The following is a 24,112-nucleotide window of genomic DNA, read 5'->3' on the forward strand; positions in this document are numbered from 1 at the left end:
AGGCAAATAAATCTTGATATTCACTTATATAATCTGATGCAGCACATGAACTGGGAACTGTATATAAATGCTATTTTTTTAAAAAAAAAAATCTCTCCCCCCCCCGCCTGCCCCAACCTCTTCACATTTTGTCTCTTATTGTGTTGCTTAAATCGGTAGCTATTCCATTTTTAAAGCCACTGGAAATAACCAATGCAAAGTAATTTCTAATCACTTGATGATTTCAAATGCCTTTCGTGGTTGGATATTAGTATTTGCTGTAAAGAAAAGTTCTCATATATCCTAACCAGGTACACTCAATGAATAGATATATGAGAACTTTACTCCTCCTCCTCTTTTCCTTTCTCTTCTCACCACAACCAGCGTATTGTAGTGGTTAGACTGTCAGACTGTCAGACTAGGACCTGGGTGACCAGCATCAAAATCCCACCTGGCTATGATGCTCACTGGGTGACCATGGACCAGTCACTGCCTCCCAGTCTAACTGCTTCACAGGGTTGTTGAGCAGCAAGGAAAGAACCATGCACACCTTGAGCTCCTTGGAGAAATACATGAAATATACAGGGAGTTCATCAATCAAACATCACCAACTTGTTTCCGACTCTACTTGACTTCCTCCTCACATTGTATGCTGCTCTTTTCATTCACTCCATATAACACAGGGTGACATTCTTCAGCTAAGTTTAACTCAGAATAAACCACTGACATTAATGGACCTAGCTTAGTCATGTTCATTTATTTGAGTGGGTTGAATACCACTCATACCTTAGTTGAATACAAGCCATAATATTTCCTCTCCCCCCCCCCTTCAACTCAGCTGGCTCCTCATTATTTACTGAAATTTATACTTCTTTCTTTACCACACAAGGCAGGTGTTAGTCAATATACAAAAAGTGAAGATTTGTCTTTGAACGGCTTAATCCATTTTTCCAAATAAAATTAAAACAAACGTTAGGGAAGGGGATTCAGCTGCCTAGCCCCTTCCTGCAGCATTGTTCGGGTTGCAGGAGTTTGCTCTTATTGCTTTCTCTATTTGCAGCCCACTAGTAAAGAGCTGCGCTTAGAAGAGACTTAACAGTCCGCTACATGTACCAAAAGGGGGGGCAATTTCAGCACCCCACTTCCTTATCACACTCCCTTTCAGAATGTACTATGAAAGCTCAGGAGGGCTGAAGCCACCGGACCCCACTTAAATATAGTTTGCAACAGCATGCAAAATATCCCACTTCATGGGGTGACAAATGCTTTGTGTGGCTAGGTTGCTTAAAGCTGAGAGCTGGTGGGAAAGCAACATTGAAATGGCTCCTGCGTGCCCTATAATCATCAGTGTGTTCGTTGGACCAGAAACCCTGTACCAAACACCAGCTTACAATTGCAACTGTTCTGGATCTATTCATTCCCTAAACAGGAAAGGCATTTTCTTACATTGCAAAGCCCTTCTAAATGATCCACTCGGACGTAGCTATTGCTCCAGTGGAAAATATTCACCGACAGAGCAATTGTGTGAATGTCTACTCAGAAGTAACTTACATTGAATTCAATGGGACTTATTCCCCGTAAGTGTGTACGTGATTGCAGCGTGAATCAGGTTAAACTAATTTGCTGAATTTGGCTTGGCTTGGCTTGAATTTTTAAATTTTTAAAATTTATTTTAGGAAATTTAATACATTGATGTTGATGCTTAGACTGTATCAGACACTTTATATCAGACTTTAACTGGTAGCCTATAATTCTCATCACTCTGAGTTTTAAATCTATTTTTATCAACCTGAAGATCTCATCTGTCAATATTTGATTAGAGGTCCTTGCTGCCTGGAACAGCTTTTCTCAGTTTGATAGATAATCTCCAAGCTCCAAGATCATCGATTGAAGCTTCATCCCAGAAAAAAAAGGGGGGGGAGATCATTTTTGATTAGACTTCAACCCATGACTTCTCCTGCCTTGAGCCTCAGTGGAAAGACTGTATCTTCCCCCCTTATCACTGCAAAGACAGACTACCCCTGTATTGATTTAGACAGAGCAGTTCAAATGCATTCCACCTTGACTATTTTTTCATACCATTTCATCTAAGGTTAAAGAAAACTATCCTGAGCGTTTCCTTTTTCATCCTCAGCTTTATTTTATATACAATTGGGGGTAGATGCCACATAAATCAGGGTGAAAACACTGCACCAAAAATTCCTTAATAGGAAATCAAAGAAAAACACTCTCATCTGAACCCTGTCGGTCCTCATCATAGGCATAGAAACATGTGTGTAGGTGTGCAGAGCTGCTCCTAAAGGGGAACTTTCTAATTTATTTTAATGGAGGAAAACATTTTTGATGTTCCATTTGCAATTTCCCACTTCTCTGTTTACCAAAGTTGAGTGGCACCTGCCACTGGGAAGCAGCAAACTTCCTTTTCCTCCTGGCACATCCTCTTCACTTATGCCAGTCTCCTCAGCATATTCTTGTCTTTTTTTCTAGCCCTTTGAAGATGGAACTGGCACTACTCAGTGGGAGAAAGAGGAGGTTCTGTTCCCAGTTCTTATTTCTTCTTCTGGCCTTCAGAAACACTGACCATGTTCAGACTAGGGATGCTTGAGAAATTTAGTGGAACAACCTTCAAACTCGATCCATACTTCCCGGATTGGTGCGTGGATAACAATATATTCTTCTATGGAATCCACACTCCAAAGAGGAGGTCCAAGGGCTGCCTTTAAAACATTTTTGAAACACAGAATAGCCACTAGGGGCTACAACTGCCATCGGAAGCAATGGGGTATGATGATATGCGCTCAAGGACGTTGTGCAGGAAATATGTGGCTTCTCCAGAGGGAAGGGGAAGTTTGCTACTTAGATTCTCCCAATGGCAATTCCAACAACACAGGCAAATGAGGAAGTGGGAGACTCAAAATGTGACATTGCAAAAGTCTATTTAAATAATAATAAAAGTGCCAAGGCAGATCACCTCTTAGAGTTAGACATGTATGATTTTATATATATATATATATAGAGAGAGAGAGAGTAGTTTTTTAAAGTTGCACATTAATGTGCAAATGGGATAGAATGGATTTGAAAATAAGGAAGCAAAATAGGCACAAATTTAGATGAATCTATTAATTCCTAGTTCATACAAAAGGCTATCGCTCCAATGAATGAATATTCATTGGAAGAGAGCCCATACACTCCCTACACACCTCCCCCCTCCTTTCTTTCTTATATCTAAATGCAAAAATTTCAGGGTTTATTAATTCACAGTGTGCTGTTACATACAAATCTGGAAACTCTAGTTCAGTCTCTGACTTCAAGTGGAAAGGCAAACTGCAATTTGATCCTGGTTTGCAAGCCAAAATTACTGGGCTTTTTTGGGCTTGGACATAACAGAAAATAGTGGTTTAACCTATTGTGTTAAGGTATGTTAGAGAAAAGAAAGGAGCAGAGTGAATGTGCTTCTTGATCTGATAAACCACAGATTATCATTACCTCTGGGGCATAATGTTTTCCCAACTGAGCAGCAGTTTGGTGCTAGCAAGACTAGGAAAGGCTCTGGTGTGACCATTGAGTGTTTGGTAGATATGCATCTTAGCATACCCAGAATACAAAAGGCTTTCATGCTAGCAGCTTAATCTCCCCCTTGGTCATAATGTAGCAGCTCACTGTGTAGCCACATGAGAATCGTAAGAAAAAGTAAGATTGTACATATCACTGATTGTTCTTAGGCAAATGCCTCCTGTTACTTTCAGTTAATCCCCCCCCCCCAAAAAAAATAATAATAATTGGGGAATGAGTTTCTTTTAAATAATCAAGGTGAGAGTAATCAGCACAATTATCCATTCACAAGACAAAACAAAGCAAAAGTGAGAATGTTTGTGTTACACAGAACGATATAGTCTGGCTGCAGCAGGTCTGATCCATGGAATGATTTAAGTCAATAGGCACAGATAACATCCCCAATTCATAATCAATTAACTGATTAATCCAGTGCCTCTTTGGACTGTTTTAAGTCCACTCCTAGTAGTAAAAGGATCATCAATATTCTGTTAAGGCATTTAGATTATTCATAACTATTCCTTTCCTTAAGAAACAAAGAAACATTAATGCTGCTGAAACATTATTCCTATATGCAGAGGTTATGGTCCAGACAGCCTAAGGCTGGCTTCTTCAACCTCGGCCCGCCAGATGTTTTGAGACTACAATTCCCATCATCCCTGACCACTGGTCCTGCTAGCTAGGCATCATGGGATTTGTAGGCTAAAAACATCTGGAAGGCCGAGGTTGAGGAAGCCTGGCCTAAGGGCTCCCACTTCCTATGAAAAAGGGAGGACTCCATGTCTTTCTTTGCTCCTAATCAATTGAAAATGAAATCTTGCTATAAACTGTTTGGTGTTTTGTTTTTGTTTTGTTTTGTTTTTTCAAAAGCTGCAGGCAATTTATAGTTTATAGACTCTACAAGGCACATATTGACAATTTTTACTAAGGAGTTGAAGGTCTATTTTTTTATCTTAACTTGATTCATAACATTTGCAACTGACAGTTCTGCCAAAGAGTTCTATGCAACAGTGTCTATATGTGTTGTATTTCACTCTGTGAGGTTGGCTAAACTATGTGACTTGCCTAAGGCAGCCCACTGAGTTTTATAGATAAAGAATTTGAATGAGGTTCTTAAACAAACAAACAAACAAACAACTTTCGTATGGAATGCCCTGGTAAGAGCAGGACTAGAGAAATTAGTTTCAACAAAATACAGTGGATGCAAGAGAACTAGTTTTAATCCTGTGTATCTTGCTGTTGATTCAATGCCTTGAGAAGCCAATAAAAGTAGCCTATTCACCACACTCCATGAGTAGGTCTGGCTCTTCGTGCCAAAATAGCAAGGAAAAGCAGCAGCAATCAAATATGAGTGAAGAGTTTGTAAGGTTAAACAAATATTCCAGATATATGGAAGATAGAGGGCCTGAGAACACAATAAGACACTTCTGATTACATTTTATGAAAAGCAATCTGAGGTAAAAGTTAAGCAATAAATCAGTTTGAGGAGAGACTTTAAAAGTACGCCATACTATTGCAAATCAATTCAAATACAATCAATTAATTACCTACAGGAAATAAAATATTTTAAACAGCAATGTGAACCTTTTGCATATTTAACCTTTAAACACCCATAATTATTTCACTGAGGGAGAATGGGGATTTTGTATTTAGAATGATTAACATACCAGTGTCTTGAAAAATGACTGTTCGGCTGGTCATTAAACATCCATTTTGTGGCATCAGTAGCAAGCCATACCTTAAGGCATATTTCTGTTTTCTCTGCTTAATTGACTGTACATAATGCTGTATTAATAATCCATTTTAACGTTACTTTACATGAATTAGACTTTTAACATTTAAAATAGGTCGCAATACAACTATGGAAGAAAATGTTTGATATTATTACGAGAGGGCACAAGACATCAAAAAAATGTACCATGGAAGAGAAATTATGCACACACTTAGCTCTAGTGGGACTAAGAGATCACTACTCCATACGAGTATTGCATTTTTTTGCTTCAAAGAGTCCAAGATCCACACTGTGACGTCTTCCTAACCCAGTAAGAACAAAAATCACCGTTGTTTCACTTGACTTATATCAGCAACTCAGTATTGCTAATAGTTTCATTATAAAGCGACTTGTTTGTTTGTTTCTCCTACGGCCCTCTGTGACCATCAATCAGTTCTTTAAATGAGTTCACCTAAGACGGCTGGAGCAATTATTCCAGGCAAAGGCCTCAGCAGTGACTGATCACCACCTAGGTTCATATGGACCCCATCTGGCAAATGACAAGCCCTTATTTTATTTATTTGTAACTTAGATTAGTTCAGTCAAGGTCTCTCTGTATGGCTCTGGATCAGAATATATGCCCCTCAAGCAAACATGTGCTCTTTCTGACATTTTTATTGCACAGAGTTCAAGAAGACAACTGGCACCATTTAGCAGCTGGCGTTCTGCCAACCAGCCCCTGAGAAGCCATCAGCATTCCCCACATCTTCCCGTCCTGACAACCGCAAATAGTAAGAAGAATAAAAAGAGTATTTCGCTTTGTTCGCCGGTTTTCCTTTACTGAGACCCCCTCCAGTGACTTTAGATTTTGAATGAGGAAGAGAGACCTATGTGGAGCTGGGTGATAATACTACTAAATACTACCCTCAAAAGTGGTGGCATTAAGATGCTGCACTAGGAATGACCTTGGGACACTCATGTAGGAATGAGGTAGTCCAGGAACTAACTTTGCAATTTCTTTTAAATGCCTCACAAACATTAATAAGCATTTTAGTGTGCATTTATCCTAATAATCACAAATTTGTAGGCAATTTCCCCTAATAATAATGTGTTTTGTATGTTATACTAACTAACAGATGCACTTTTATGCACACTTCTGCCCAATATATGCTGTTTTTAAAACAACTGCTGGCTGAGCATGAGGGAAGTTCTGGAGCATAACACATGAAGGCTGCGCTAAGCGATAAAAGCCTGGATTCTGATTTTGATTTTTTTTTACTACTACTACAACAACAACCACAACAAATTCCGTGTATGGCTTCATTTTCCATTACTACTCACAGCTAGGAATACTTGCAGAGTTCATTCTTTGTAATTTTCTTTGTAATTTTCTATGTGAACTGGCCAAACATGCATCTACCAGCCTTGGCTTCTATGACAGAAGAAAGCTAGGGTATAAATGGAAGGCAATAGAAAATAATGTGCAAATAAAAAAGTTATTCTTCAGACTTTGTCCTACTGAACTTTGCAGTGCAGTTTTTGATTCAAAATGCGTGTAAGAATGTATTTTTTTGGGGGGGTGTAAATTAGCATACTTTAAAAGAAAATACAGTTAGAAATTAGGTTTGAAAATATGTTCAAAATATGTATTTAAGTGCGCATTTTAAATAAAAAAAATACAGATTAATGCATAAATATTTTAGACTAGATTTATGAAATCATAGACCAATCATAGCACATAGCACATGTTTTCTATCAGACATGGTTTTTGCTGTATATTGAAGCAGTGAATTAGCAATATATGCCATTACATATGATAATCTATGTATGGATTGTACATTGTTTTTCACCAGAGAGGTAGGCACTTTGTAACATGGAAAGTAGCCCTTAGATGTACACAGATTATTAAGCCTAATAGGGTTTTTCCAAGGGACGCGGGTGGTGCCGTGGTCTAAACCACTGAGCCTCTTGGGCTTGCCAATCAGAAGGTCAGTGATTTGAATCCCTGTGACAGGGTGAGCTCCCATTGCTCTGTCCCAGCTCCTGCTAACCTAGCAGCTCAAAAGCATACTAGTGTAAGTAGATAAATAGGTAACACTGCAGCGGGAAGGTAAACGGCGTTTCTGTGCACTGCTCTGGTTTCGGTGTTCTGTTGCACCAGAAGCGGCTTAGTCATGCTGGCCACATGACCCAGAAAAACTGTCTGCGGACAAATGCCTGCTCCCTCGGCCTGTAAAGCTAGATGAGTGCGCAACCCCAGAGTCGTCCACAACTGGACCTAACAGTCAGGGGTCCTTTACCTTTACCTTTAGGGTTTCTCCAAATACTGTAATAAAAATGACATTTAAACACACACACACTTCTGGACTGAATAATTACTGTTACAAACTAAAAGACCATCGATCAGTACATGAGTCCAGTTGTATTTGTCCATCAGATGCAAGTACTTTGTTCAATTTGTCCATGACATTAACTCCTATACCTTTGTGTACTGCTGAAAAGGCATAAGCGGATTCCTGCTTTTCCATTTCTGAACACTTTCTAAACATGCTACCAACAGGGGCAGAGGAAGGAGGTGTGGTGGGTGTGGGTCACCCCAGGTGTCACCACTGAAGGGGGTGACAAAATGCCAGGCAGCACTCACCGCAGGGCCTGCAGCGTGCCCAAGCCATGTGTCTCTCCGCCGCTGCCTACCAACAAAGCAAAACAGTCAAATCTTTACAATACAATTCACTAATGAGACCACCTAAAATTCCAAGTAAGGTTAACTTAGGGTTTGGGTTTAGTTTGTTAGGTTGTTTTTTTCCAGATTTGAGAAGCAATGCCCTTTGACCAAGAAAAGACTTGAATAAATTGTTTGTAAAGAAGGCTCAATTTTAGCTGTCACTAACAGTCCAGGTATCATTTTTAAAAGGGTGTATGGAAGGCTATCCTGTCTCTAGCTTCTGACTTTATAAATGGCAAACTGCCTTTTCATGTCTGGATGCTTGATTTATAAAGATTTACAGCACTGTATTAAATGCTAACTAGGATGTTCAGCTTGTTCATTTGTCATCCAGTCAATTTCTGGTACACGTGTTAATGTGTCCTCTACTTCAATATGTAGATATATACCAAAATGCTCCTAGTAAAAAAATCTTTTTCAGTAAATCTGCTGTTCAGCATCTTGATGATGAATTATTTTGATCTTTATTGGGAAAGTCAGAGTAGCGTATAGATTCAGCGCCAAAAAATCAACACCCTCTTCTACAGGTTTAACCAGCGATTCAGTGACAGTGATGCTGTTTATGATTCTATATAACTTTCATATATACATTTTTTATGAATTATCATCATTTTCACCCCTCCGAGAAAACAATATATGTAGCATGGTCTATATACACAAAAAATATAAACATTAAGAACAATTTATATAGTTATTTATTTATTTATTTATTCATTCATTTATTTGCTATATTTGTATAAGCTGCCCAATAATATACGTTTTCTGGGATGGTTCAAAAAATAAAATGCAATGCAAGAGGAAATAAAGACAGTCTGAGCCACAGTGAGATACAGCCATTTTAACACCACAGATATACAGTTAATTACGCATTGAGTATTCAGAGTTCAGATTCGAAGATCACTTCACTTGAGCAGGCAGAAACATCTAAAGGAAAAGTTTGGAATGGAACAGAATGCCAAGGAATGCAGTGCAAACTTAATGATCAAGGAGCAAAGCTTGTGGAGCATTAGCAGTCAGAATCTGCCTTTGGTGAAACCAGGGAATAGATGCCACTCAGTCATGTGAACTGAATATCTATGATCAAATCTGCCCTTCAAAAAATAAGAACCTAAGGGGAGTTTTGAATGACTTCTTCAGCTGATTTTTTCCTCTCTTTTTTGCTGTACAAAACTTGCCCTTGTCAGATAGGGCAAATGAACACAAATTAAAGCGATGGATGATATTTCGTAGCTGGTATAGAAAGTGAGCAAGGTTACACCAATGGAATGAGAATGGAATAAAAAAGGATTTTTTTATTGTACCCTCTGCTCCACCATGTTGAAAAGCAAACACAGCTACATTTGTATATCTGTGGTCATCTGAAATTTATTTATTTATGCATGCATGCATGCCTACATACATACATACATACATACATACATTAAATATATCATATATATTATATGGAATCAGACAACTCATTGGTCGAACCTAGTCATCTTTTCTCTGACAGCACGTTTCTCTGCTCTTGTGCAGAGATCTTTCCCAGCTGTGCTGTGCTGGAGCTTATTAAACTGGTCTTATTTTGCATACTGCACTGATATCTAATTCATGGATGATAGTTGATAAACAAACAAATAAATAAGTAAATGTAGACCAAGCTAAGGGGAAATCAAGAAAGTTCTGTATGAAAAGTATGAGCTCTGGGTTGTATCCAGTGCCAGATTTATGTATAAGCTAAACAAGCTATAGCTTGGGGCCTGCTCTCTTGCCCCCCCCCCAAAAAAAAACTAAAGAAAAAAGAAACCCTGGATGTACATTTCCAAAACATAACATAAAAACCAAATAAAATAAAACCTACATACAGCAACAGTATTTTGTGTTGTGTAGGCTCTTATCAGTTAAGTAATGGGCCCCGCCTGCTAGCCTACTCCCTAAAAAAACCACTGGTTTGCTCATTTCTATATCAATTACTTTGATAAAATACATATTTTGTTATGTGCAAATGGCTTTAGATACCTATTAGTTCCATAAATTACCATATAGCATATATTCAACACAAAAAAGTGAATATAAAAAGTGAAAATTTGTTGTTGACAAAGGACAGCTGGGTATATAAAGGGCCCCATTACCTTCAAACCTAAATCTGGCGCTGGATGTATCCAATGAACTTCAACTTGTGCTGTAGAACTTCCCTGTCCTCCTCTCCCTCCATATATCCCCAGATCTGTTCTGTTGACCTCCCAACTTTCTGGAGCAGATTTTTTTGGGGGAGGAGCAGTTCTGCTGTGCAAATGGAAGTCCTTGTGTGCATAGAACACCTTTGTTGGGTCATGCAACCCTCTGTCGCTGATCATAAGCCCTTCCCTGGTCTACATACAAGAGACTATCGGATGTGTTGTCATCAGTGCATCTGGAGATGTTTATTCCACTGCTCCACATTTGCTCATTTCCCGGACTCATGTTGATGAAGGACAATGACTGGCTCTGACTGCTACAAAAATGGCTACATGCAAATCTGGAGCTATAGCAGAAAGATATATGGCTACATACTGTATCTCCTGCCCTGCTGTTCCAATGGGGGTTTTGTCCATTTTTAAAAAAATCTGGAATTTAAAGAATAGGTTTAATATTTAATGTATTTTGCTTATAAATTTTGAACGGATTCCAGATGGTGCCCTTTGCACTCATGGAAGGGCTTTTAATCTTCTTTTGAGCCAACTGAGGCCTCTGCTAATTTAACGTGAATAAGTGATTTGATTTTTGCTGTTGTTGTTGCAACCTCCATCATCCCTCAAAAATCATGTCCAGAAAGCTGGATGTTTTCCAGAATAGTGGGTGGTGGTCTGGGGACCTGCAGGGAGAAGGACAATATCCCCACCCCTTCCATTAGTAGAGATGCCCAACTGTATCAAAAGCCCTTCCCAAAGGAACATAAGAAGAATCTGCCAGGTTCTGCTCTCACAGCGACCAACTAGATGAGCCAAAGCGAGACCCACAAGCAAGACCCAAGCTTATGATCACTCTCCTCCCTGCAGTTTCCTGCAACTGATATTTAGCATTACTCCCTGTAACCAAATAGGTAGAGCCATAGCTGTCAACTTTTCCCTTTTCTTGCGAGGAATCCTATTCGGAATAAGGGAATTTCCCTTTAAAAAAGGGAACAGTTGACAGCTATGGGTAGATCATAGCCATCATGGCTGGTAGCCATCATTAGTGTCATCTTCCATGAATTGCACCCTTTGAAAGATAGCAATATGCATTTTTAAAGTGATAGTGAATGCATGGTTAAATAAGGAAATTTGGTAGCAGCAGTGGGCAAAACAGCCTTGTCTTGATCTGTATCATCACCATAAACTGCTGGCCCAGAGGCTTGCACTAATTTAAAGGCTTCTTGCTTTACAATTACAAGATTTCTGGATAAGCATAGAAACTTAAAAAAGAATATTACCATTAAGAAGCTTAATCTCCAAAGTTATTTAAAGACTAAACCTCAAACTCTCAAAATCCACTCAAGTCTGAGGAAATTAGTGAATATTGCTAACAGCTGGATTTGTTCTTAAAGAGCTAGATAGAAACAATCAAGGAGGACATTAAAAAAACATACTTAGGAATACTTAGGAAGACTAGTTAAAGATGAGCTGTGATTTGAAAAAAAAAAGAATGAAGTGAGATTCTGCCTGCAGTCTGCACTGGGAATGACATGTAGCTCATTAATTAAAAATATGTCTGACTTATGGTATCTAATAATTTGCTGTGTTTCCTTGAATTCTTTTGCCAATTGAAATGTGAGCACACTTCTCCCAACTCTAATTATCCGCTGCAATCTAACTGTAAAGGCGGCACATGTTGTGCACTTTTATCTTACAGCCAAGAAATGCCTCCAAGGAATGTGCCATTAGATGCCAATCAAGAAACAGAGCACTGAAAAAAGCTTTCCATCCAAACACAATCCACTCTCACAGATGATGCATTGTTTGCATTAGGCAACTGCACATGACTGAGTGCACCACCACCTAGAAGGTCATAAAACTGTAGAATGACTCTACCATAATAGCGCATGTGTACAACCTATGATACATGCATTAAAGGTAAATCCAGTCGTGGCTGACTCTGGGGTTGCGGCACTCAACTGCGGCACTCAACTTTATTGGCCGAGGGAGCTGGCATACAGCTTCCAGGTCAGGTGGCCAGCATGACTAAGCCGCTTCTGGCGAACCAGAGCAGTGCACAGAAACACTGTTTACCTTCCTGCCACAGCAGTACCTATTTATCTACTTGCACTTTGACGTGCTTTTGAACTGCTAGGTTGGCAGGAGCAGGGACCGAGCAATGGGAGCTCACCCCGTCATAGGGATTCGAACCACCGACCTTCTGATTGGCAAGTCCTAGGCTCTGTGGTTTAACCCACAGAGCCACCCGTGTCCCTTCGATGCATTCATTAGGAAAGGTTAAATCATGCAGATCTATTCAATGGGGTAGAAATCAATATGTGGAAGGAGACTTGAGATCATAGCAGCAGGCTCATCTTCTGATGTCAATGCATAGATTTGTCTGGTGCGCCCAGAGCTTACATGTGCACAAACTGTACTCATGTGGGCTCTGTGTTTTTCAGAGTCACCAATCACACACAGAGAGCTGCCATGCATCAGGTTGTATATGCATAGTCTGTGCACACAGATCTGATCAATACTTGCTCCCTCGATATTTTCTCAACACAGTAATTCTCCCCATTTAGAACTTCCTAATAGGGCTTCTTTTCTTAATGATCTATTCTGAGATTCAAGAGGGCCAAACTATATATATAAAACAGATCTATTGTATCTGTTGTAACAGGGAGGTGAGGGTCATTTTAACAACAAAATGGGTGTATGGGTGTCGAGTGCAGAATCCTTTCCATCCTCAGTTTACCTCCCTACAGGCTGCCTACCAGGTGCTTTTCTCATTGACTGATGTTCTGTGCTGGAAGCATGCTTGATGGAGACAAAAGCATTGGGTGAAAGGGGCTACTGGGACATAAGAAGTAGTCATGGAGAAAGGTCTTAATTCCTTACCCATGTGGCCCATCTGCTGTTGAAACAGACCACCACCACCCACTTCCTACATGACTGGTTAGGTCCATATTTGAACATATGGGTTTAAATACCACTGTTACCATCATTGGTCCCCCAAGTGCTCTCCAATGCCCACATGGCTCCTGCAGCCAATTGTAAGCTGTGGAAGCCCTGTTGACGTTTGGCTTTCAAAAGAACGTTCGAAAACTGGAACACTCACTTCTGGTTTTCGATTGTTCAGTAGCTGGAACATTCGACTCCCAAGGCATTCGGGAGCCAAGGTATGACTGTACAAGGAAACATAAATGGGCGACAACTAGATTTGTCCCTTGGCCCAGTCAAGATGAAGGGAAATAAGGGCCACAATTTAGCTTGGGCCTTCCCTTGCAGCAGTTTGTACTTCAATAAGGAAGCCCTCCTCACCTTTTGACATTTGTAGGCCTATGACCATTAAACTAGTTTGGATCCCTTTCAGCAGTGCCTGTGGCAGGAGCTAATATCTTCTCCTGCAGGTTCAATATAATGCTAACCAAGTTCTGACCAGAATATTTCTTTGATTATTAACTCAGATGCTGATATTCACAGGAAGTTAACAAATCAGCAGCAAGAACAGCAAGAAGCTACAAACCTTAATGAGGGATGTGTTTCTTTCTATTCATTACTTTATTTACAGCTTGGCTGTTTATTTAATCAATTTGTCTGGAGGAACCAGAAGAAAATTGCTCTATACTGAAATTACATGGCATTTCACAACACAGTGGAGAAAGTGTGGGTGGAGTTTTAATTTCTTTTGTCAACAGGGAAAAAATAATGATCTTCCTAGTTAGTGTTATTAAATAAAATATTGGTTAAACAGAAGATTTATAAACAGAGCTTCCATTTACCTGTATGACTTTCAGACTGCTTATCTCCCACACTGACGATGATACTTTTCCCTGTGAAGAGGGTGTGATTAGCTTAGTCACCAGACAATAAATTGATCACAATGGAGAATTACCACCAGCAGCATTATTTTACTGGCCTTTGGCATTAATTGTAACTTCCAAAGTCAAGACTCTTCTAAGTATCTCCCTGGAATGCTCCCACTTTTAGTGACATTAAGCCAACTGCTTGGTCCTTTTTCATGGAACCAGTCCTTGCAGAGTGTCATCTGAGTGGTCAAGGAAGCAAATGATCGGCCCTCTCCCATGTCACTGGTTTGCTTGTATAATCAGGGCCATCTTTACCCAGGGGTGCAAGGGGTAAGGGGCACCCGGGCGCCAAATTCTCGGGGGCACCAGGCACCCACTGCTGAAGCCGCATAAGCTCTTAACTATCTGCCTATTATGAAATAATAAATAATTTTGATAAAGCTAGAAAAACAAAATACATATATACCTAGGTATTACCGAAATGTATACCTACTGTTTCACTAAAGGATTTTTGACTTTGTGCGCTCATTTACCAAAGACACGCTGCGCCAGCAGTGGTGCTTGTCATTCACAACGGTGCCGTGCACTCAAAATTAACTCTTACATCAAAATATTATGTTACGTATTGTATTGAGCTGCTATGTGGCAGCGGAGTCAGCAACACCTTTGACACAACTGATGTTTCTCTTAAGTAAGTGCCTAAACAATACTTATAAACATAAGTGTTGTATACTTAAGTGTAAGTGTAATGTACATAAATAAGCAAATAAAAAGTTTGTTTCTTTTTCCTCCCTTCTTTCGTAATCAAGATATAAGGCGTAAGCATGGTGTCTGACATAAGCATAATAAAAGTTAATTTGGGGGCTAAACTACATTTGAGGCACTGGGCGGATCTTTGCATCCCAGCAGCGCATATGCTAAAGACAGCGCTGTGTATAATATCCCAGTGGCATGACAGCTGTTTCAGGAAACGTGGTTCCTACACAACTAGGATAATGTCTGAAAAGCCCCAGTAATTTGCCATGATGATTATAATAAACTTCCTGTGTTTTCAGGAGGTGTTTATTTCTGGGCAAGCTTGAGGCCTGGCGCTTACTGATTTTGAAAATAACAGCTGTTATACAGGCAACATATATTATAAATGTTCTGCAATCTACAAACAATGTACATCTAGCCTATTGGATTACTATGTTTCTGGAGACTTAAACTTTGTGGCCCAGGAAAACTATTTTTGCCTTTCACTTTAACAAAGTGATGTCTGTAGCAGGAAATCGTTTGCTCACCATACATGCCATACATTTATTCCTTTTGCTCTTTTGCATGCACGTGAATAGTTCCTTGGGGGTATGAAAGAGAGGAAAAGAGAGCTCTGTTAAACGGATGGGGGATATTCTCAACATCTTTCAGGGGATCATGGACCGGACCATTCCCTTATAATTTATATAGCATTTTATGTATGTGCTCAATGCACATTTGCTCAAATTCTACAGTGTTACTTTATTCACATAAAAGAAGTGGGGGGGGGATACCTACCAACTCTCTTCTCCATCTCTGACCTCCTGTGTCAACTTTCAACACCACTTCCAAGGGTATCCCAATCCAGGAGCAGATTTTCAGGGGGCACACAGTGACGCAGAGGAAAAATGAAGGTGGGGCAAGCTTTGCTCATGGAAATAAATTTAAGATTCTTCTAATTCTCTCTGTAATTGTGATGCGCTGTTTTAAGCTGCTTTTAATGCTGTATTGCAAGCTGCTGTTACCCCCCTTGGGGCCATCAGGTGGAGAGGTAGCCTAATAAATCTATCCATCATCACCATCATCCTTAACTATATCATGTGTTATTTCTACTTCTCATGGATGGAGGACTGAAACTGAGAAGTAGAAGAAGAAGAGTTTGGATTTGATATCCCGCTTTATCACTACCCTAAGGAGTCTCAAAGCGCCTAACATTCTCCTTTCCCTTCCTCCCCCACAACAAACACTCTGTGAGGTGAGTGGGGCTGAGAGACTCCAAAGAAGTGTGACTAGCTCAAGGTAACCCAGCAGCTGCATGTGGAGGAGCAGAGACGCGAACCCGGTTCCCCAGATTACGAGTCTACTGCTCTTAACCACTGCACCACACAGTGGCAGGCCGCAGAGGTGATGGAGGCAGTGGGGTAGTGAGTAAGGTAAGACTTTCCGGTAAATTCAAGCTAAACTACAGCTTGAATTGTGGGCTTCTGGCTACATCAGCCATTCTCGTGTCCGCTGTGCAATACCACATTGTCCCAAGTGCAGGTTCACCTTCTTTCAAGCCAAAAGAGGAAAGCAAATTCTTCATCACAAAGTAGGCCAGCCTGCCCATGAGGCACAGTGAGGAAGTCACCTCAGGTAGCAGGTCTAGCCTTCGATGAATGTGCCGCTTGCCACATTCTGCACTTGTTGGCTCCCGCTGCTTTTGCCGCCTACCCCTCTCCAGCCTCCTTTTATCCCCCTGCTGCCTTCAGTGTGCTGGTGTCAGGCACTGGCAGAATGTTGATGTGTGTGCATTGGGAGAGGAGGGCAGTGATTGTGAGGAATTGTACTGGCTAGGAGACAAGAGTTGGAGGCAAGAGAAACTTCAGGGCTAGAGGGTGGAGCATGGGATGGGTCAGAAGAGGAGAAGGAAGACGCAGGTCCGGCGTGTGAAGGGCTGGATGCTTTCCCACCCTTTCCTGCACCACTGTCTCTCAGAACCAGGAGGAGATTGAAGAGGGAAGAGTAAAGACAGCTTCTATGCAGGCGCACAGCTGTTGGGAGAAGGTACATAAATTGGTGGCAGGGGAATGGCCCTCTATTGCTGCAACAGCTGCACAGAGTGCAGGCATGGTAATAGCTGCCTAGATACTAGACTGGTGTGCAGGGGTACATATTTGGAGCAGTAGAAACGACTGTGCCAGCTTTGGCCACGAATTAACTATCTGCCGTGTGCATTCCTTTGGCTAAGGAGCACCCTTAACAGTTGATTTCCCCAAGTTGCCCCATGCTACTTCAGATGGTGGCTGTGGAGAAGGAAGTGGTTGCAGCAGGGGCAGTGGCTGTGGAGGAACAGGAGGCAGTGGCAGGCTGCAGAGGTGATGGAGGTAGTGAGGAAGCACACAAGGAGGTGGCATTTTCTGTTTTGCCTCAGGCAGCACTATTAGGTTTGTCAAAACCAAGCATCTAGTCTTAGAGTTTCTAACGCTTGGTGCTACAAGGAAATCTCTGTTCACATTTACCCTTTCCCCCCATGCTTATTTATAATCTGTTTAAAAAGCAATAACATTTCAGGGTGAATCATGCCTTAGTGGACAACAGGCAGTGTTATCTATTAACATGTCAATCAACATGGCTGCACTCCTCTAAAATTATAGGTTTGCTCTGAATAAGATAGTGATTCATAGTCCTGAACTGCACCAGAGCACAATCCTTATCCTAAGTCAGTGAAGGAGGAAAATGTTTGGTAATAAGAGGGGCTGTGAGCCTATTCAGATCTAATAGTCTTTGTCATGTATACAGCCAAATACCCTTCTTTCAACATAGAAACAGAATTGTAAGATCACAAAATGAAAAGGCTGCAGAGGGGGAGAGGCTGCTGAGCTACAGAATTTCTCAGCCAGTATCCAATTGTTGCACGAAACACAAAAGAAGCCATATTGGTATGTTTAGTGTTAGCTTCTTCTAGCAATTATCTTTCAAACACCTTCTCTGTCTATTACATTGAAAAGAAAATCTGAACAAAGCTAAAGAAAGGAAATTGTGTAGGTAACTATTGCAGCTAGATTGAATTAATCTACAAAGTTTCTGTTGTTTGCTTAACTTTTCCAAATATATCTAATTTAAAATTGTCTGTTCCTTCTTCAGAAACCCTCTGGGTGTCTGCTGTTTCTTATTTTATTTATAAAAGTAGCTATGTAGCACAGTCTGTATCTAAATATAATAAAAACAGCTTCCAGGTGCCGTAGGGACCGGGTGGCGCTGTGGGTTAAACCACAGAGCCTAGGACTTGCCGATCAGAAGGTCGGTGGTTCGAATCCCCGCGATGGGGTGAGCTCCCATTGTTCGGTCCCTGCTCCTGCCAACCTAGCAGTTCGAAAGCACATCAAAGTGCAAGTAGAAAAATAGGTACCGCTCCGGCGGAAAGGTAAATGGCATTTCCATGCGCTGCTCTGATTCGCCAGAAGTGTCTTAGTCATGCTGGACACATGACCTGGAAGCTGTACGCCGACTCCCTCGGCCAATAAAGCGAGATGAGCACCGCAATCCCAGAGTCGTTCATGACTGGACCTAATGGTCAGGGGTCCCTTTACTTTACCAAACCCTGATAAGCTCTGGTCAGCAGGGTCAATAATGATGATGGGAATTGAAATCTGTTGGACTTTACACTGAAAGAGCTGGGGCAGTTACTGCTGCCCAGTGGATGGGAACATTTTGTGTATGCATATGGCTCCCTCATACTAAATATAACTGGATAGTTAGATGGTGCAGTAAGAGAGGAGAATCAAAGATATGGCTTGTATCCAAAGTTTCTTGTTCCATTAGTTCAAGGATTTACCCTTGTGTAATGCAGCTTTCCCCACTTGCCTTTCTCTGCACCCTGTCAAATTTGTTCTGGGGTTCTCTCAACTCTCCAGAGTACAACTGGGGAGGGTGTGTGGCAAATGCAGGTGGATGTGCAGAGAGCAAGTTCTGCTACACACCATAAATCCTTACGCTAATGGAATGAGGGCACCGGATATTGCCTGAGAAGACATACTCCTTTTTGTACTAAGAATGTGAATTTATACTACAGGTGCAAAGCTCATAGGCACCGACTCCATGGGGCCTGAGGGGGCCCGAGCCCCCTCAAAAATTCGTTTGGGGGGGCTCTGCCCCCCCAATAATTTAAGAAAATTATTAGTTATAGAGTGGTGTGAATCATGATAGTGTTCTCGGGCGCCCCTCCAGCAGAGCGCCGCCGCCTAGCGCACGAGAGTCGGCTCCTCCTCGGAGCCTGCAGCTCCGGCTGCTGCCCCCGGCTCGTCTGTGCAGCGGAATCAAGGGTGGCGGGGAAGTCAGCCCTCTGCCCAGGCCTGGCCCCCTCGTGCCCTGCCGGGAATCGGATTACAGGGCCGGCCTCCCTCCCCGGGATTTATTTGGGGCCCTCGGCACCTCAGAGATTTAGCTGGAGAGCAGCCGGGGGCGGGAGCAAGCAGCTGCTTAATCCAGGCCGGAGGGGAGTGGGGCCGAGCTGGAGGCAGAGGAGGGAGGAGGCTTCCCGCAGAGCCCCGCCGAAGCATGTCTACTCGGGAGTAAGTGGCGCGGAGGATGGGGAGATGCCCAGGCAGGGAGACAGAGCTAAGCCGGCAGCCGCCGCCGCGCCCACAGCCAAGCGTGTTTCGTCTCGCCGCGTTTTCCCGCCCCAGAAAAGGTTTTGCTTCTGCTGCTGCTGCTGTTTGGCCACGTTGGTGCCCAAGAGAAAAAGCCCTCGCTTGCTGCTCTGTTGTATCTCAAACCCCCACCCACCCCCGCTGGCTTGTGGTGTAGGCTAGCCTGAAATTAATTCTGGGAACTGTAGTTTACCCCTCTCGAGGGCTACAATTCCCAGAATCCTAACAAACTGCGGTTCCCAGGATTCTTTTTAGGGTGGTGGGAGGCAGCCCCTGTGAGTTTCATGGGTGGGGGGGTGCTTGTGCAGCCCCTGTGAGTTTCATGGGTGGGGGGTGGCGGCTTGAACCTGGACCCCGCCTCCTCCCCACCTGCTCCCTCGCCAGCCAGCCAGCCGCGCGCCCTAGCCGGAGAGCCCCGGCCGTCTCCGTCGCGCAATCGGCTGGATCTCCCTTTAGCAGGCCGTGCTCACAACTCGGCCCAGGGACCCCCCAGCAGCGGATCTCCGGCCCAGCTGAAGAATCCGGCAACAAGCCCCCTCCTCCCCAATCGCTCCGGCTCCGCCGAAATACGCTCCAAAACCCCCCTGAGCGAGGGTCTCTCCCCAACACCGCCACCTCGAACTGCGTTCTCCCGGCTACCCGAGCGAACCAGCGGCAGGACCCCGGTATGGGCCCCCCCAATATTTTTTATAAGTCGGCGCCCCTGGCAAAGCTGTACCTTAACTGGAGCCCACGTGAGCCATTTTCTCTTATCATTACCTCCTAGGTCAGAAACCTATGGCTCTCCAGATGTTATTGAACTCTCAGTTCCATCAGCCCCAGCCTGCATGACCAATAATCAGGGATGGAAGCTGTAGCCCAACATCTGGAAGAACACAGGTTTCCTATCCCTGATTTCCACAATGGTTACAAATGATCAATATCTCATTTGACCCATGTTAGGATGGTAGAGCTGCACGCCAAACCATCTGAGACAGCACTAAGAGGTCATGAGTAACTCCCATCAATGACATGTGAGACAGTGTTAGAAACATATTCACATAAAATAACAATGAAAAGGATGGTACACCTCAAAAGGTACTATAACGTAGTTATTCTCTCAATTTGTAATGAAACAATTGTAATACAATTTTTAAAAAGAAGAGGAAAAAGCTGAAGACTCCTATTTTCCATATTGTAAAATTACTTCATTTAAGCTGGTGGTTAATAAATCTATACAGCACTGTTGTAAATCATATATTCTAATTTGCTCCTATAAGCACATTTCTGAGAGCTGTTATTATTTACAGTAACTTTGAATTATAGCTTTGGGTTTCTTTTTTCCTCACATTCACAATCTAGACTCTACAAAGCATTCATATTGCAGGGCTCTTTTAGTAGTGAAGAAGCTTCTGGCATGAATTCAATGTTCAAAATGCATAAATCTTACTAAATGTATTACATATTCCGAATTAGATAAAAACACAGAAAAATGCAATTATCTACATTGATTGTCCATTTGCTTACAGTTTTAAACGTCTATTACATAATTTATCGCTGCAGGAAACAGCACCCTGATGTCTATCCCATCATTTTGGGAGCGAGCAGGGGGAATTCTTCCACATTTTGCCTTTGAGCTAACTAAATGTTGGCTCAGGTTTTTGCATCAAACTCAGGGCTAAGCATAATGTATGAAGAGCAGAGGGTGTGGGGCTCATTTCCTTGGCAGAACAAACTACAGGACAGTGTCCCTTCAAGCCTGACCTAGTTGGAAGGTCTTACCTCAAATGTAATTATATGGCTAATGTCTGTGTATAACTGTGAGCATAAGAGTCTGAATGTGGTACTTAAATGGTCTGTTTTTAAAGTTAATTGTGGAAAATAAAAGAGAATCATTTTATTATTATTATTTTTCACTCCTGGCTGCTTGCTCATAAGTCTCCCATGCTGTTAGAAGGGACAAGAAGCAGCAGAAATTAAAACTTGAAAAAGTACAAGTGCCAGGTCCAGATCCTGAGAAGGTTCTTGCCACAGCTCAGACCACATGGTTCCTACAAGCCACTTTTGAGTTCCTATACCAATAATTTAGGAACTTTCACCACTTTAACTAAGCCAGGTTTTACAGCCTATGCAACTTTTTCTGAATGCTGCATGGGAAAGAACATGAATCTGAACTTTGGAGAGCTTGTAAGTAAACCAGTTTTAAATTACCACACGTTGTCTTTTCCATGTTGGGGAAGAGGGAAACTTTGGAAGGAACTCACAAGGGCATATTTTAAAGGCCTAACAGCCTATATTTTCACACTTTGTTTCATATTTTGTGTTTTTAAATCACTGCTGGAGTTCTCTTGCCCCAAACCTGGATCTTGGCATCCAGGAACCCTCTATTTATACATTCCCTACATGGCAACAACTCTTTGGAGTTCCACCACCCTCAGAGGTTCAAGAAGTGGAAGCCAAAAATAGGGCATTCTCTGTGGTAGCCTCTAAGTTGTGGGATTTCCTCCCCACAGGGGTGCCCAAAGGTACCACTCTTAAGTAGGTTCCACAATTGTTTGCTCTTTACCCTGGCCTCTGACATCTGAGACAGATATATTTTAGGACCCACCCTATTCTTTTAACTGGAATTAGTTTTAAACTGTTTTAATACTGTATTTTTAAATTGCTACAACCTTGGGCCTTCTGGCGCAGGGCAGGTAGGAAATCAAATAAACAACAATATTAAATAATAATGATATCCACTATTAGTTATACGCAGAGAGTTCTGGATTAGGCTTAAGCTAAACCATAAGTCAGTGTGGGATAATACCTTTGTATTAAATACTTCACTTCTATAAGCTCTAATAATGGAGAAAGATATGATTACGAGTGACACATATGAATCATTTGTTGGACTTTTCAAACAGGGGGGAAAAATAGTCACAAAAGTGAAGGGAACCTTAATGGGCTTTCTGCTGACAAGAAAATATATATATAATGGGCCGGAACAAGGTTTAATGCTAGAGAAGATGATTGGAGTCAGGTGTTGCTAAGAAATGCTTTATTATTTTATGCATGCATTATGACAACCACCAGAGCAGAGATAACAAATGTTCAACGTTAAACTGGAACCATTTAAGACTTATTTGCACACACTGCCAGGGGAATCCTAACTCTACTCTCTGCTGGAGGTATATTACACACAGGTGGTATGTGTGTGGTTTTTTTAAGAATAATAGAAAGAGAAAAGAACAGCAGGAACATTCAATTAAAATTCAAGGAGGGGGGTGCCCTCCTTCATCAGCTGAAGGATCCTTAATTGTTATGGGACTCCCTGGAAAGAGGGGGAGGACTGTATCCTATTAAGCTTTTATCAATCACTCGGGGGAAATATTTGTTGTGTCATTTCTTCAGAACGGACCAAGTAGCTACAAACAAAAAATCCAATTACAATGAAGTGAAAAATGAAGCTGGGTGGGCTTTTTGTTTTGTATCTCCTGGCGCCAATGCAACCCACAAGGAAAACTGCTAGGAAGTAGTGAAAAGTTATTTGTGGGCTGCAAAGGGACTCTCGCCCATCCTTGCTCAAGTGGGGCAACAAATGAAGAATTTTATAGGGCACAGATCCTTCTCCCTGCCCCCTCCCCAGAAGTGTATAATATAATAAGGATGAAATAAAATTATATTCTAGGGATAGACCTATTTTTGGTTTTAATGGCAGAAATAATAATACATTCCACAGAGTTCCCATCTAGATAGTTGTTTCTGTTTTGTTTTGTTTTGTTTTACAATCATGCATTCTATAAATTTAAGTAATCAATCAATAGAACTAGGTCTCAGACTGTGCTGCATATATATTGGTAATGGACTGGATGAGAGCCAATAAACTGAAGCTCAACCCAGAAAAGACTTGGACAGTCTTAGTGAATGGTTCCCTAGCTTGGATGAATGGGAGCTTGCCTGTTCTTGATGGAGTTACTCTTCCTCTGAAGGAGTGGGTATGCAGCTTGGGGTTCCTCGGGATCCATTGTTGTTGCTTGAGGCCCAGGTGGCCTTGATGGCGTAGAGTGCCATCACCTTCAGCTTCACCCCTATTTGGACAGGGATAGCCTAAGTTCTGTCATCTGTGCTCTGGTAACCTTTAGGTTAGTTTACTGCAACACATTACATATGGCGCCTCCTCTGAAGACAGTTTGGAAACTTCAGCTGGTGCAGCATTCAGCAGCCAGGTTGTTCACCAGGGCAAGACAGTTTGAGCATATTAAACCAATCCTGGGCTGACTGCACTGAGTGCCAATTAGTTTCCTGGCCCAATTCAAAGTGCTGGCTTTGACCTATAAAGCCTTAAACGGCTTAGGACTGCAATACCTCAAGCAATTCCTCTCCCCACATGAACTGACTCAGACCCTGCAATCATCATCTGAGGCCGTTCTTTGTGTGTCTCCTCCATGAGAGTTCTGGAGGGCGGCAACATGGGAATGGGCCTTTTCTGCAGTGGCTCTCCATTTGTGGAATGCTCTCCCCAGAGAAGCTTGCTTGTCACCTTTGTTACATATATTTAAGTGCCAGGTGAAAACATTCCTCTTCTCCCAAGTCTTTGACTAATTATACAATCTATGGCCTTTTAAATTGTGGAGAGAAGGGTACTGTTTTTGTTTGTTACTGCAGCACATGTTTTTGTGTTTTATATTGTAAACCACCATCTGATTCTTGGATGAAGGACAGTATGGAAATATAGGAAATAATAAATGATAGATAGATAGATGATAGATGATAGATAGATGATGGATAGATAGATGATGGAGAGATAGATGATAGATATAGATAGATGTACACACATACACCATAGCTGTCAACGTTTCCCTTTTTTTTTAAGG

This window comes from Podarcis vaucheri (genome assembly GCF_965113315.1).
Source record: "Podarcis vaucheri genome assembly, chromosome: 9".
NCBI lineage: Eukaryota > Metazoa > Chordata > Lepidosauria > Squamata > Lacertidae > Podarcis > Podarcis vaucheri.